This window comes from Bactrocera tryoni, chromosome 5, assembly GCF_016617805.1.
Source record: "Bactrocera tryoni isolate S06 chromosome 5, CSIRO_BtryS06_freeze2, whole genome shotgun sequence".
NCBI lineage: Eukaryota > Metazoa > Arthropoda > Insecta > Diptera > Tephritidae > Bactrocera > Bactrocera tryoni.
In genome coordinates, this window is record NC_052503.1 from 50787100 (window position 1) to 50800088 (window position 12989).

The window sequence follows — 12989 nt, forward strand, 5'->3', positions numbered from 1 at the left end:
CATTGTATATTTCTTGGTCTTTCACTCCGCTTCTATGTATCTTGAATTTTCTACAGTTGATATCTCTATTCTCCTATTCCACTGATTACTTTATGGCATTTGAATACTAAACATTATTCCGTCTGATTTTTAGTGGAGAAATTCACCTGCTATTTTATTTACCTGCATTTGGGTAAATTAAGTTGCTGAACGTGTTAGTGCCACTGAAAAACAAAGAAAGAAGAAGTAGGTACAAAAAGAAGTCAAACAAAAATACTGAGAGTATAAAATAAAATTATTGTGACCTTAAATTTAATACAGGAACAAAACGCAGTTATGCTTCTCTTCGCACCTATTCCGATTCTTTCCTGTCTGGAAAAAATTATCTTAATAATATTATCGATACAGGATGTCTTAATTAGCATTAATTGAGGGACTTACTTTTATAAATAACTTAATTCATTCATAAAAATATTTTTAGCAAGATTAGATTAACAGAGCTTTCCAAACTGACTTGTTTAAACGCAAAATTTTTTTACGTTAAGAATTTTCGGTTCGATCGAGATATTTATATATGTATGTTTTATGTGCAAAGTGATTATAAATGACAGACTAGTTGAACTCAGGAGGGGCTGCCTGTCTGGCCCGCTCGTCCGTCAAATCATCCATGCAAGCTATGCTTGAGTCAAGTGAATATCTTGATGGAATTTACTTGTAGTATGCGTGTTCTTTCATGATAAAAAGACGTTCCCAAAATAGTTTGATAAAGAAGCTATAATGGGGGGGAGGGGGGGTAGCGCCCTCGCACAGGAGTGAAATAAAATATCTTGAGACTATAATGTGGCCAATATCAAATTGGACGAAGGGCGTGGCAAAAAACTTTGTACGTGTTTAAGCCCTTTGATACCGGACATTTGATCCAGTACCACTTGACTTTTAATCCAAAGTTAATACGTTTTGTGCTACAAATGGGTCAAACGGATCAATACTTCCCCTATCCCCACATATCAAATATAGAGGCTTTCGAACTTCCGTGTGTGACTTTATGCTGCATATATCGGCCAATATGTGAGTTATCACAATAAAATTGAGAGATCGTGAATTTCTGCCAATGGTGCATATTTGTGCTTAGAATGAATAAAATCGGGTGAAAGCACGACCTATACTCCATATAACCCAACTACCTGAAGGTACTATCCTGTTTTACCTACCAGGACTAAGCAAGTTGCAAGTGTTATAACATGTTCGGTTGCAACCGAACATAGCCCTTTCCTACTGGTTATTACTTGTATTTTTTACCATCAGATACTTTACTCAGAGTTTGTATGTATTTCCTTTATTTCTTGCCACTATGTGGTGTCTCCAGCATTCTTTCGTAAATAGCATTTGTAATATTTGGTGTTTATTAAAGCGTTAGGTTTATTAATAAAGGTTCTCAGTACATACATATTCGGTCCTTATCCTTTGCTTGCGTATTCTTTGCTATTATTGGCTAACTACAACTTATTATTTTGTTAACGTTTCGGTTATCAGCAATAATAACATTATGACAAGTATGATGTAGAGTGGAAAAGCGTCGGGAATAAAAATACACTTTATTTTTTTAATTATTTCTTATAGATCTGATAACACATAATTTATGAGTTGTTATAGCTTTAACAAATCTAGTTTATCTTCAAGTTCATATGTACGAAAAATTATATTTAGGGAATTTTTTTTTACGGAGATGAACAGGACCGTAAATTAAATTCAAAAGAAGTTAAAACATGGATGAAAAATTTATTAGCCATTTGCAGAATGGCGTAAGATTATTTCACTTTAAAGTGGTTATTGATAAGTTAACTGATTCCTCATTACTGATATAACGAAAATTGGTTCAATGATAAAATGGCTTAAAATTGAGAACCAGCAAAAAATAGAAAGACGCTAATTTGGTAACAACTACTAAATGAAAAGTAAAAAAGTTAAAAAATTAACAAGCAAGAAGGCTGTTACCACAAAGTGTCAAATGTAAATCATTTTGTGGTACGAAATAAGACCAAAAAGATATACAAATAATAAACGCTACTTATATTTGTGCCCGTTGCAGGTTTTCCATGAACTTCAACGGAGATACCATCACTGAAGTATGAAAATACTTTAAATGTAAAAATGTAGAAAAATAAGAAGAGCTAAAAACTGCTAAACTGCTGCAGCGAGACTCCCACCAACATTAGAGAATGTAAATGGTTTAAAGATAGATGAAAGAGCCATAGCAATAAATAACACAGAGTTTGTGATTAGAATATATTTTTGCCGTCATTAGTTACATCTAAAACGTTATTAAAATAACTTTAAACAAGAGAAAATCTAATCCTGGCCGCACCGAACCCAATATACCCTTCATTTCTTTCAAATTTCGTGAAGATATATCGTCAAATGCGGAAGTTTCCGTAAGCATTTCATTCCGATCATTCAGCTTGTATGATAGCTATGCTATATAGCAACGGATCTGAACAATTTCTTCGATATTACATTGTTGCCTTTAGAAAATAATCTATACCCAAATTTCGTGAATATATCTTGTCAAATGTGAAAAGTTTTTCCATACAAGAACTTGATTCCGATCGTTCGGTTTATATGGCAGCTATATGTTATAGTGGTTCGATATCGGCCATTCCAACAAATGAGCAGCTTCTTTAAGAGAAAATGATGTTTGCCAAATTTCCAAGCGATATCTTAAAAACTGACGGACTAGTTCGTATATATACAGACAGACGGACGGACGGACATGGCTAAATCGACTCAGCTCAACATACTGATCATTTATATATATACTTTATAGGGTCTCCGTTGCTTCCTACTAGGTGTTACAAACTTCGTGAGCAACTTAATATACCCTGTTCAGGGTATAAGAATAATTATATAAAAATTCTTTTTCTAGTTTGCTTGTGTATCGTGAATTTATGAGGATCACTGAGATTCATTTTTGCTCTATGATCAAAAAATCACATACGGTCACCAAAATAACTTACTTATTTTATGCCATTCCTAGTTTTTGCAATGTTCAAGAGAATAAAAACATCTACATGACCCTGCTTTATACATTAAACGTCTCTTTTGAATTTTGAAGTTCCACTCCAATATTTTCAAAAGCCTTGTGTCTTTATCAGCACCTTATTAAATAATGTGAAGTCACTCCTGCTAATACATATTATTAGATCAATATTTAGCAAAACATTTTAGGCCTTTAAAGCCGATGTGATAACATTATGTCTAAAACTTCGATAGCTATATTATTTATAAAATTAATATCAAATAAACATAAAATTTACCTACACAAACATGTTGTAAAATAGCGCCCATGTGGATCTCAACTTGTATATTGCTCAACAGTGCTAACAGGTCACTGTCAAATTGGCAGACATGCGAGTAGACTAGGAAAAAAAACTATACTATAACTATAAAACATCTTCTATCCGAGTATACTATAATGCTTTGATAAGGAATGTAATCGCAACTATCGGTCGAAGGTTTTTTGATGGCGTCTCGGAAGCAGAGATAAAACTTTTCATACTGCTGAACTTCCTACAGAACCATCAGCGGGTTCAGAGAAGAGATAATATAGTGAAGTGTTCTGACTGCCAGTCGTATCACAATTGGCCACCTAAAGCCTAGGTGCCTCGTTAGACAACAACTCTACCTATCTACCTACCCATACATTTCCAAGTAGAAGTCATCTGATTACTTTTGGGTTAGCAATATATATAAATAAATATTCATAATTGGAGAAAATAAAATTTATTTATAACATTTTTACACCTTTTGACCTTTTGATTCAATTTATTTTCTTAAAATCCCCATTTTTATATTTCTCACATTGACTTTACACCGAATTTTTATATCAACTACGCAATTATCCTTAACAACGTGTCCCTTGGTAGAACTTAAAATATACAAGCATAGGGGAATAGAGAAGGACATAACTCTGATAACCATTGTATTGATATACACATAGCCCATAAAGTCTGCGTTCTAAGGACACATATTTTTAAGAGAAGTAAAAATACAATATTAATAGATAATTCTGTTTAAATTTTTTACACGTATTTCTTCCTTATATTCTTCAGTTAAAAATAAACAAAACAAAAATGTAGATTCCTATTTTCATTTTTGAGATAACGGGATTTTAGTGTAACAACAAGTAAATATAGGCACCATAAAGTCTGCGTTCAGCTTTAAAATTAGTTATAAAAGCATTGAGAATGATAAAAATAATAAGTTCAATATTTTGTTGGATAGCCACGTTGTCTTAAAACCTTACGCAATCGATCTGGCATTGATTTTACCAACTTATCTGTTTCCTCAGCTGTAATCCGGGACAATTCTGCATGCAAAACACTTCGTAAAGCCTCTTTACTTGTTATCGTATGCTGACGAATTCTTTTTTCTAACAGATCCCATAGATGCGCAATAGAATTGAGGTCAGGTGATTGAGGGGGCGTTTTAAGCTGTTTAGGAGCATTGTATAAGAGCCAAAGTTTAACAATTTCAGCAGTATGTTTCGGATTATTATCTTGTTGGAACCAAAACGTCGAAGATAATCCAAGATTCTCTGCCCTTTGTTTCAAATTATTTTTTAGAATGGTCAAGTAACCCCATTTATCTATTGTGGATTTAAAAAATTCAAGCTGACCCACACCACCAGCCGCCATGCAACTCCACACCATAATTCCACCCTCACCGTGTTTCACTGTACCAACAAGATTTGGTTTTTCAAGGGCAGTTCCTGATTTACGCCACACAATTTGTCGACCTTTTATGCCAAAAATACAAAATACAAAAATTTACTTTCATCGATCGATGTTTTGGAGATGTTTAATTCCATTTCCATGAATTTCAATGATGATTTCGGCTGATTTTTGATGAATTCACGCGCAGTTTCGATGGAAATTCACGACCCCTTTGAAAACGTTGAAAACACTCGTGCACTCTGCTTCGGGATAGGCAATCATCGCCATAAACTTGTTTCATCAATTGAAACGTTTCAGTAAAAATTTACCAATTTTAAAACAAAATTTAATGTTGGCTCTTTTCGCACCGATTAAACAAATATACTGACACTTAAAATGCAATAACTTCACTTCCAATTTAGAAATGTCATGATATTCTCACTGGACAATCGATAAAGATAAATAAAGATTCGACATATGGATGGCGCCACCACGGGGGCGCTAGATTCAAAAAGTCCTGTTTGCTTTGGAAAGCACCTTGTATGTTTGTGTGTGTGTGTGTTCAAGTGGTTACAAGCGCCACGGAAGCAAGGAGTTAAAGCACTCCCTAAAGTGTAATTTTTTATTTGCCCCAAATACATTTTACTCATGTGAGTGCAGCAATATATGTTCGCACATTTCATGTAGTATATTTCTACCTGTTTACCCTTGGAATTCTCTCTCCAGAAATTTTTACTCTAAAGGCAAATATTAATTATAATAGCATTCAATATTAAAAACTTGAGTAAGTGACAACTACTTTTTATTCACTTAGTAGTATAAAGAGTATGGGCTTCTTGTATGGTAAGTAATATGTGAAGCATTCGTTAGGAATATAACTACGCTGTAGTTACTTAACGATGTGTGAGATCTGAGGCATTGCAGGAAAATTATGTGACAATAATATAAATATATAATTCTGCAGCAGACGTTCAGATTATACAAGTATATATACATACGCATGTTAAATATATGTAAAACTTTTATTATTATTCTATTTAAGGTCTTGCGAATTTAATTCAGACATTGAATTGAATATTTAATTAAAAGTGAAATTAGCTAAATATTCATAATAATAATTATAACTTAGAACGCATTTCAGAAAATCAATTTTAAAATTTATTTTTTTTAGCTACGTTGAAAGAAACCGTTATTTTGGTATACGAGGAACCACAAAAAATAAAAATGAAAGCTACGATATTTTTCGATCGATAACAGAAGTTCAACAATGATTATTTCTGCGAAAGAACTCTTAAAGTTATGACCATCAGGCAATTGTTCGTAAGCTTATATTATAAATATGTGCTTAGTAATAGTTTTCCGAATATGGCTATTGGCTCAATAACGATGAGCAAAAACACTCTTTCTATGCACAACACAAAATCAATGTAAGTGGATCTGCTCCGCTTACTATTTAAAATGTATTACGTGCACTTGACTTACTATACACACATATATAGAAATATATCAAGGCAATCGCATTATTAAATTCTTTAATTTTCTTTAATGAACTCTTTAAAAAAAATTATTTTAATCTAAACAACTTTATTTATTTACTTACTTTTACCATACAAAAGTTTAACAATACATATGCAAATGGCAAAAATACCAATTGATATTCCTGTCTCATGTGCTATTAATACACATTTTATACAAATTGAAGTTTGTTAGAAAAACACAACGCCCTAACCAAATAAATGTTTATTCTTGCAGTATTTGTACATACGACCACAACGAAATTTTAGTACGTTATTTTGCTTACAATAACCTTCGAAAATTTAAAAAAATCTTCTTCTTCTTAATTGGCGTAGACATCGCTTACGCGATTATAGCCGAGTTAACAACAGCGAGCCAGTCGTTTCTTCTTTTCGCTACGTGGCGCCAATTGGATATTCCAAGCGAAGCCAGGTCCTTCTCCACTTGGTCCTTCCAACGGAGTGAGGTCTTCCTCTCTCCTCTGCTTCACCCGGCGGGTACTGCGTCGAATACTTTCAGAGCTGGAGTGCTTTCTTCTATCTGGACAACATGACCCAGCCAGCGTAGCCGCTGTCTTTTAATTCGCTGAACTATGTCAATGTCGTCGTATATCTCGTACAGCTCATCGTTCCATCGAATGCGATATTCGCCGTGGCCAATGCGCAAAGGACCATAAATCTTTCGCAGAATTTTTCTCTCGAAAACTCGTAACGTCGACTCATCGGTTGCTGTCATCGCCCAAGCCTCTGCACCATACAGCAGGACGGGAATTATGAGGGACTTATAGAGTTTAGTTTTTGTTCGTCGAGAGAGGACTTTACTTTTCAATTGCCTACTCAGTCCGAAGTAGCACCTGTTGGCAAGAGCAATCCTGCGTTGGATTTCCAGGCTGACATTGTTCGTGGTGTTAATACTGGTTCCTAAGTAGACGAAATTATCTACAACTTCAAAGTTATGACTGTCAACAGTGACGTGAGGGCCAAGTCGCGAGTGCGACGACTGTTTGTTTGATGACAGGAGATATTTCGTCTTGCCCTCGTTCACTGCCAGACCCATTTTCTGTGCTTCCTTGTCCAGCCTGGAGAAAGCAGAACTAACGGCGCAAGTGTTGAGGCCGATGATATCAATATCATCGGCATACGCCAGCAGCTGTACACTCTTATAGAAGATGGTACCTTCTCTATTAAGTTCTGCAGCTCGAACTATTTTCTCCAGAAGCAGGTTGAAAAAGTCGCACGATAGGTAGTCGCCTTGTCTGAAACCTCGTTTGGTATCGACTGGCTCGGAGAGGTCTTTCCCGATCCTGACGGAGCTTTTGGTGTTGCTCAATGTCAGTTTACACAGCCGTATTAGTTTTGCGGGGATACCAAATTCAGACATCGCGGCATAAAGGCAGGTCCCTTTCGTGCTGTCGAAAGCAGCTTTGAAATCGACGAAGAGGTGGTGTGTGTCGATTCTCCCTTCGCGGGTCTTTTTCAAAATTTGACGCATGGTGAATACTGGTCGGTTGTTGATTTGCCAGGTCTAAAAGCCACACTGATAAGGTCCAATCAGTTTGTTGACGATGGGCTTTAATATTTCACACAATACGCTCGATAGAACCTTATATGCGATGTTGAGGAGGCTAATCCCACGGTAGTTGGCGCAGATTGTGGGGTCTCTTTTTTTATGGATTGGGCATAGAACACTTAAATTCCAATCGTTGGGCATGCTTTCGTCGGACCATATTTTACAAAGAAGCTCATGCATGCTCCCTATCAGTTCTTCGCCGCCGTGTTTGAATAGCTCGGCCGGTAATCCGTCGGCCCCTGCCGCTTTGTTGTTCTTCAGGCGGGCAATTGCTATTCTAACTTCTTCATGGTCGGGTAATGGGACGTCTGCTCCATCGTCATCGATTGGGGAATCGGGTTCTCCTTCTCCTGGTGTTGTGCGTTCACTGCCATTTAGAAGGCTGGAGAAGTGTTCCCTCCATAATTTAACTTTATGCTCTGGGCATCGGTCACTAGATCACCTTTTGGGGGTTCTACAAGAGTATGCTCCGGTCTTGAAACCTTCTGTAAGCCGCTGCATTTTCGTAGAATTTTCGAGCATTACCCTGTCAGCCAGCTTATCAAGCTCTTCGTACTCACGCATTTCGGCTTCCTTCTTTTTTTCTTCTGTCTGCAAATGCGTCTCGCTTCCATCTTCAACTCTCGGTATCTATCCCATCCCGCACGTAATGTGGTCGATCGTAACGTTGCGAGGTAGGCAGCCTGTTTTTCTCCGTTGCGACACGGCACTCCTCGTCGTACCAGCTGTTCTTTTGCACTTTCCGAAAATCAATGGTTTCGGTTGCAGCTGTACGTAAGGAGTTTGAAATGCCGTCCCACAGTTCCCTTATACCGAGTTGTTGACGAGTGCTCTCAGAGAGCAGGAGTGCAAGCCGAGTAGAAAATCGTTCGGCTGTCTGTTGTGATTGCAGCTTCTCGACGTAGAACCTTCCTTGCGTTTGGTGGCGCGCGTTTTTTGCTGCACAGAGGCGGGTGCGAATCTTAGCTGCAACAAGATAGTGGTCCGAGTCGATGTTAAGACCTCGGAGCGCACGCACATCTAAAACACTGGAGACGTGTCTTCCGTCTATCACAACATGATCGATCTGGTTGGTAGTTTATCGATCCGGAGACAGCCAGGTAGCTTGATGAATCTTTTTGTGCTGGAATCTAGTACTACAGATAACCATACCTCGGGCCCCGGCGAAGTCGATCAGCCTCAACCCATTTGGGGATGTTTTCTCGTGGAAGCTGAATTTACCGACCGTAGTGCCAAAGATACCTTCTTTGCCCACCCTGGCGTTAAAGTCGCCACGCACGATTTTGACATCGTGGCGGGAGCAGCGTCATAAGTGCGTTCCAAGCACCTTTGGTCACATCGTCCTTCTCATCCGTCGGGGCGTGGGCGCAGATAAGCGATATGTTGAAGAACCTCGCTTTGATGCGGATTATGGCTAGACGTTCATTCACCGGAGTGAATGATAGTACTCGGCGACGGAGTCTCTCTCCCACCACGAATCCCACACCAAACTTGCGCTCCTTTATATGGCCACTGTAGTAAATGCCACAAGGAACTACTCGTCTCTGTCCTTGTCCCGTCCATCGCATGATGTCAGCCTTTATTTTCACGATGACATCAACCAGCTGGGCAGCGGCACCTTCCCAATTAAGGGACCGGACATTCCAGGTGTATGCCCTCAAATCGTAGTCCTTATTTCGTTTGCCATGGTCGTCATCAAAAGAGGGGTTTCTCATCCGAGGCTGTTTGTAATTTTTCATTGGGGTAGGCTTTTTACGTGGCGGGTCCCAAACTCAGCGCACAACAGTATGCAGGGGATGTTTCGCCTTCTCACTTTAGCTCGCCTTCGAACGGATGTTCTTAGGCTAACCAGAGGATACTTGGTCAAAGACCGGAAGTAGTGAGCTGCTTGAGTCATGTGTAAAAGCATCGTTTCTGGCCACTCCCAAGTGAATGGCGATCAGGGAACTTTCCTCACTTGCGTGAACTTCTACTCATAACTCCATCCTCCCATCGATGGAACGATGAGCTGTACGAGATATACGACAACATTGACATAGTTCAGCGAATTAAAAGACAGCGGCTACGCTGGTTAGGTCATGTTGTCCGAATGAATGAAAACACTCCAGCTCTGAAAGTATTCGACGCTGTACCCGCCGGGGGAAGAGGAAGAGGAAGACAAAGACCTTCACTCCGTTGGAAGGACCAAGTGGAGAAGGACCTGGCGACGCTTGGAATGTCCAATTGGCTCCACGTAGCGAAAAGGAGAAACGACTGGCGCGCTGTTGTTAATTCGGCTTTAATCGCGTAAGCGGTGTCTACGCCGATTAAGAAGAAGAAGCTTGGTCTGTGCTAAGTTGGGTCGGCTTAATAACCTCAGAAGGTAATTGGCAGGATGGAAAACTTTCAAATTTGACAACAGGCAACTTCTCACAATCAGGGAGCAGTTTACCTATGTCGCCAGAGAATGTATTTGGACTCTTTGAGACACCATCTATGTGTTCGAAAAGAGCACGAAATGGAAGTTCGTTGAAATGTAGAAGACAAACAACTCACTGTAATGGCCTACCTATTCTTTCTTCTAATTTCCGAATGATTCCAACTTTCCAACCTGAGCTCGTGTTGGTGCCATCAGCACCGACAACTTCTAGATGTTCCACATCATAATAGCTTGCGTCTCATCCTCAGCTGAACCGGAAGGAGAGGTGACGTGGCGAAAGTAATGACAAATTGGTTCCGCTATAAGAGAAATATGTTCCTCTTTGACAGTGTCGCGGTAGTACTTTTCACCTTCGCTGATTTGTGTAAGTGTATTGTCTTTGCAGCCGTCAAAATACAGCCCATGTACAGAGTCAATACTTTCGGTGTTTTGGAGCTTAACTCCAACACTTTTTTTGCCCCACTAATCTTGCATTTGTCAGTGACAAAGCTAGACTGATCCTCTGTTATCAAACCTGCTTTTTTTGGCTAGAATTAGAGATTACGACAGCTTACAGTTGAATTAGTCCGCGACAGAGGACGACTTAACTTTTTCTTAACGAGTTATCGATATTTCAGTAGTTTTCACCGTTCCCGGAAATTTATGGTGTGCGCATTACCAAAATTATTTATTTCACGAGTTTGCAATATACTACCTATATGTATATACATTCCAAATTTGAGAATATTTTCAAGGAGCCTCTTCTCATAGTCACCATAGTCACCTTTCTGTCAGCATCATTCACGAAGTTGAGGTTTTACTTGAGCTGAAAGCGTTTGTTAGTTTTTTTCATACATATGTTCTAAAGCTGCTTAGCCTAATTTATTTTGTCGATATTATAAATAAAGTCACTACTCCCAAGAAAAGGATAGGCATTTTTTGTTTTTCCCCTTTTTATCAAAATTCAAAGAGTTACAAGGTTCATATACAGTTTGCATAAGTTTTTCCAATTGCTTCGTTGGCACTACTCTTCTGTATGGAATATAATCATACATAATGTTAATACATTACATTATTTTTTTTATACAAGATTAGTTAAAAGAATTTTTCCTAACGAACCAATAATATTTTTACTGTCGTTCTTTTTAACTCTAAATGCTCTCGGTATAATAGAGAATATCACTAAATTTTTTCTCATTTCTACGTACACACATATATGTATATTCCAAACAGTATATTGCATATATGTACATATATTGTTAAATATTAACATATATAAATTGATTTTAATTATATTTCCTTTTGTCTATCATTGTTTAGCTTTATTTGCTGTTCCAAAAAATTACAAGCTTGTAGCGGCACCCTTATTCGAACTCTATGACAATTCTCAAGGATATGGTCCAATTATATCATCGCTGCCTCAGGCCTTATGCAGGTATGAATATTGCTCTCCTATTGTTAAACTATTATTTGCCTATAAACATTGAAATCACTTTTAAATTTCAGGTTTAATTTTATTTATATGTGAAGGAATGGCGAGTTTTTCGGGACATATTATAATAGTTAATCTAAATAAATCCACATTGGTATTTTACTTATTTGAATGTCTTTATTTAATACATTTATATTTAGATGAACCAAATCTGCATTAAATACAAACATATTCGTGGAAACCTAAATAACTGGATTAATTATTTTAATTATATAGACGTTAGACGTCAATAAAGCAAATATTTATTTTAACTATATTTAAACTGCGGTTCCTGTTGTAATTTATATTGACACATACGTATATATGTATTCCACGAATGAAGGTCATCAGAAATTCTTAGCATAATAAAATGTGTGAGTGTACACTAATAACTGCTGTAAACAAACTTAATTTTAGCACATGTACTGGGGTGTTCAAAGTTGTTTATATTAATACACAAATAACTGAATAAAAAGGTGTAATAAACCTTACAGAGCATAATTACATATATATCAATTGTACATACATTGAACGTGGATTTTATAATTAATGAAAAATATTATACATTATACTTATTTTTATTTTAATTTCTCGATTTTTTTATCAAAAACATAGCAAGAAGATAGTCACTGGCAGATTTAAAATGTAAGTTAAGAAAGTAATTTATTTTATGGTTACGAATTAACTTATCTTAATTTCTATAGCAGAAAACATATTTTAAGGGGATTTACAAAACGCAATAAAAGTATGTAATTTAACATCACAACAAATGCGTCTATATTCAGTCGATAATGTGATACAAATATGTAAGGTAATCACGTGAATATATGTATACCTTGTATGCTCGTAAATTTCACTTACGTTTCTCCTGGGGCATCAAGTGGATTACTGTGATCTCCTAATATCTACCAGAATACAATCAGATTCTGTGACGCAATTGAAAATCGAATTGAGTTTGCAATTCTTACAACTAAGAAAGTCCTTCTTAGATTCCACAACACCCCTAACTTTCACCTTCCTCTTTTCTTTTCGTATTAAAATTTAACTACCAAATTAATTGCGTAGCAGCGTTTCGGTCAGCTGGCAGAACACAGCACTCCGTACAATACGATGCCTCTTGATGTCTACCATCAAACAGCTACAATCATTGGAACGACGGTGCCGCTTTCTAGGAGTATCAAGAGAATATTCTTTGATTACGCCGACGTCATGGTACATCATTATCGACTTTAAACAAGCACTGAATGCCATTTGCTGTGAAGCTATAGAAGACAGTGAATGGCGTACTTGGAGTCAATCCATCATCTATAGTAGAAGAAGAGCTCAAATTGCCTCTCGACTCTAG

The 12989-nt window shown here is 37.3% G+C and overlaps 1 long non-coding RNA gene across 1 annotated transcript; it reads left to right on the forward strand.

Moving 5' to 3' along the window:
- The first annotated feature begins 11469 nt into the window (after positions 1 to 11469).
- Positions 11470 to 12033, forward strand: LOC120776902. Its single transcript, XR_005705467.1, has 2 exons — positions 11470 to 11608; positions 11680 to 12033. It is a non-coding gene; the product is annotated as an uncharacterized LOC120776902 (long non-coding RNA).
- The last annotated feature ends 956 nt before the right edge of the window (positions 12034 to 12989 follow it).